Source organism: Neopelma chrysocephalum, unplaced genomic scaffold (assembly GCF_003984885.1).
Source record: "Neopelma chrysocephalum unplaced genomic scaffold, ASM398488v2 Primary Assembly neopelma1_141799, whole genome shotgun sequence".
In the NCBI taxonomy this organism is placed as follows: domain Eukaryota; kingdom Metazoa; phylum Chordata; class Aves; order Passeriformes; family Pipridae; genus Neopelma; species Neopelma chrysocephalum.
The window spans coordinates 1-4,050 of record NW_020932543.1 but is presented as its reverse complement, the minus strand read 5'-3'; the positions used below and the strand labels follow the sequence as shown (position 1 = coordinate 4,050).

The window sequence follows — 4,050 nt, the reverse complement described above, 5'->3', positions numbered from 1 at the left end:
CGTGGAGCTTGGAGACCGTTATATATGAACCCCAAGGGACAAAATATTAGGTTCCAAGATTTTGGCTGCAAAATGGTAAGTCTAAGTCATCAGAATTTTAAGCTGTTTCAGTGACCAAAGTTATTTTTATTTTTGGAAGTAGATTAATGATGACACATCCCTACAGCCCTTGGCACGCAACCTCAGCTGTCGACATTCCTCACTGCCGCGCTACAAACGCATCCGATGCTCTTATATGGTCTCTTGGCTGGGCCTGTTGGCCTCGTAGCCTTTCAGTGGTTAAGGAGTTTGCGCCCACTTGCAGGTTAACTGGTCTCCTACAATACAATACACATACCAAGGAAACCTGAACTTGGAAGGTTTGTTGTTAGTTATACTCAAACATCCTTTGGAATTCCTTCTCAATAACGCGTTTTCCTGTGTAGCTATCTTTCCATCAGTACAGTTCCCTGCCTTTCCCTCTACAGGAACATCCAGGAATATTCCTTGTCACACTGTGGAGGTGCTACAAAGCAGCTACACCCCACATTTCAGCTGGCTGCTCAGAAAACTAGAGCAGCAGCACAGAACATTTTTTAAGTGGACAATTTCCTCTCAAGGAGAATAGCATGTTCTCCTTTATGTAACTCATATTTATGATTGTAAAACCAGCACTTCAAAACTTATTTCCAGCAAGAAAAATCCAGCTGGCTCACTTGCTGATTACTCAGTGTAAAATACCAGCACCTAACACTTACAGAGAAAACAGGATCAGGAAAAGAAGGGTTTGGGGATCCACTGTTCCTAACAGAAGAAAACTGATCTCTGAATCTTACACCATTTAGACATTGAAGGGGAAAAATTAATCAATAGTCTTCCACCTGTCCTTTGTGCAGGCTGCTGCAATTCACAGTATTGAATTGCACAGGTGTGACAAGATCAGTCTAAAGAAGTGACAGCGTGACTTGTCCTTTGCCTTTATTTACATAGCAACATTTCAACAAGACAGTGTTTCCTGGATCTCCACTCCGTTGTCTTTGTCACATGGCCACTGTTGGTGAAAACTTCCATGCATACTTGCAAACTACCTTCCAGAAATATCAGCTGTTGCTAGAACCTTGCAGGCATCCCATGAAGAAATACCTCAGCAGCCATTACTGAAGAACACCAAAATAGTTAAAAAACAAACTTTTGAAAAAAAAGGACCAGCTGTGGCAACCTGGAGTAGTGTAGCAGAGAACATAAGTCTGCGTAGAAGAAAACTTGAGGCTAAGTTCGTTGGCAGATAAAACACAAAACTGGGAAGATAATGGTTGAAAACTCCTTTTAATTAAGCCCAGAAGTGAAAGAAACCACCAAGGAATAAAAAAATAAAAAAATAATCAAAGTATATGCTAACTGTGTATACTCTGTCAACTTATTTACAAACCTAATGCCAGAGTATCTTCCAGAGCTGCCATACTGGGAACACAAGCAAGATTAAGTAACCAAGCCTTTGTGCTAACACATGAGAGACAAACCCACCTTACAGTATAAGCTGTCAGAGCCTTCACACACTCTTGTGCTGAAGTAAAACTCCTATTCCTTGTGGTCTTAAGTCATGTGATATAGCTCAGGACATGCTTTCTAGTCATCATTTTAAATGATAAACAGGCAAAATAAATTCTTCTTAGGCTTTCCAGCTTGCAGTAGCCAAGAGAGTGACGCACATAGGACATGGTCATATGAAGAACTAACAGAAAAACCTTCCCCCTTTCTTCGTATTTGAGACAACAGCATCAGCACAACCGGTTTTGAATGAATGACTGTGCTTGGTTAAAAGTCATCTTATCAATATAGCTGAGGAATATGTACGATCTTTTAAAAAGTGAGAGGAACTTAGCACATATAGGGTTTTACCAAGTAATCCTCTGCTCACATTCTCACATGCAAATACATTAGCTGCAGAACAATAAAGCTTTATATAGGTTTTGTGGCCATGTATTGCTGTTAATTAGTGCCAGCATGGATTCCTTCACACAAGCTTCCTTCAGCTGAAGGAAAAATATGCCTAATTCCCACTTATTGCCAGCATAAAGATTTAGCAAAGAGGAATGTACACTTTGACATGAAAATATTGCTATTCCATCAGTATTAAAAGAAAACAACAGCTGGGCATGATATCTGCTTAAGAATCATAGATGTTCTCTGCTGGCCATGAGGCAACTGTAACAGTCTTCCCTTACCACTTCTTTGGTTAACTACTTACACTAGTCAGATCCCACTTCAGAAACCTGAAAGACTTCTACAGCTACAGCTGCATTTTTAAAGATGCCAGCACATCCTGCTAGGAGCATTTCAGAACCCTGTGACACTGAACAAAACAGTATGAAAACGAGTTTTTCAACTTGACTTGCAACTGCAAGTAAAATACAATGAACACACCTGCATTTGTAAATGCACAATAGAAATGTCATTCTTCACAAAAGATTTTGAGGTATTTTATCTATATAGCAATCTTTATTTCAAAATGGCATTTATTACAAAAATGTAAAAATCCAGCTAAACCAGAAATATTGAGATTATTTTCCTGGAGTATCAACTCCAGGGATGTTCGTCCCCATTTCCTTTTCCTCACAATATTTTCCCCGCTTCCAGTCTGATTACACAGGTGCAAATATGCCTAAATGGCCTGGAATAGATAAATACATTGAGAAAGGCAAAAGCTGTAAAGCTAAATGCATGCAACAAGTTCTATCAGGAATAAACCCTTAAAAATAAACATGAGTGTAGAGATAATCTGCAGGTATCCATGGATTTGCTCAGTCATCCTTGTCTTTTGCTCCATGTTTCAGGATGCGTGTGAACTCGATGTAGTTGAAATTCCCCTTTTTGTCGATGGGTGCCTCTCTGTACAGCTCGTCCACCTCTTCATCCGTGAACCTGTCTCCCATTGTCGTCAGCAGCTCCCGCAGGTAGTCTTCCTGGATGAACCCTGGAAACAACACACGAAAACATAAGAAGGAGGAATTTTTACATTTATCTGCTAATACACGGGTGATAACTTCTTTCTTTGAATTCTTTCCTTCAATTAAAGACACCTACAGTCTTTGTTTGCCAAATGAAAACAAAGCCATTAAAGACTTTTACTAAAACTGCCAGCTAATTACAAGCATTCAATCCAATCACACATCTTGGTTTGCCAGGTCTCACTAGTTCAAGTAAAGGCCATTTTATGATTTCCCGGTGGTGTTCCAAAGAATATAAAAATTTGTCAGTATTCATGTTGGCCCTCTTTCCCAACAGCAGGGCTATACTCCCAGTAGTACCAAGAGCCTTCTAACAACTCTATATTTTAAAAATTACAAAGGGGATCCATTCATTTTGAACATTCCTAATGAAAATGATAAAAAAAAAAGTCATGGAACTTGACTACCTATGTTCAACAAGTGCATGAAACAGGGAAGTTTGAAATATTCCAAAAATTTCAAATTGATCTTAAATCAATGACAGAACTCAGGTTTACTAGACTGCAAAGAGTACGTTTTTGGCATTGCTTATTAAACAAGCAGCCTTGTATAACTTGTGATTGCTTCCGTCAGCACTCTTGTGAATCACACAAGATTTTTCTTGTATTCATTTTCTTCTCCCTTGAATTCAGCTTAACAGAGGGAAGGTGGATAAAAGTTGCTGACAGAAAACAAGTTCTTCATAAAAGCACAACAGCTTTGAAAACAAGGATTCCCCATATAAAGTTGCCCTGAAGCTGAATTTTAGGTTGGTAATAATTTAAGACCCTGGTTCCTCATCAACATCTTTTTTACTTTCTCCTGTCATGAACAACAGAACTGAACTGACAGAAATTTGGAATTTTTATAGAGATTGAAAAGGTAGAGTTACCTGATGAGGATACAGGCATGATTTTTAGTTTGCAGAAACTAGAAGTTTGAGAGTTAAAAAATTCTTCATGATTTCTATGTACACAAGTATTTACTGTTACAGAAGTAAGTAGAAGTAATACACGTGCACTGTTATTTTATCCACATACCTGTTGCTTCTTCATCAAAGCAAGCAAAAGCATTCCTGATTACA

The 4,050-nt window shown here is 38.6% G+C and overlaps 1 long non-coding RNA gene across 1 annotated transcript; it reads right to left on the bottom strand.

Moving 5' to 3' along the window:
• Positions 1-1,286: 1,286 nt before the first annotated feature.
• LOC113962298 lies at positions 1,287-4,050 on the bottom strand. The gene is made up of 2 exons (XR_003532509.1): positions 4,007-4,050; positions 1,287-2,953 (listed from the first exon to the last, which is right to left on the bottom strand). It is a non-coding gene; the product is annotated as an uncharacterized LOC113962298 (long non-coding RNA).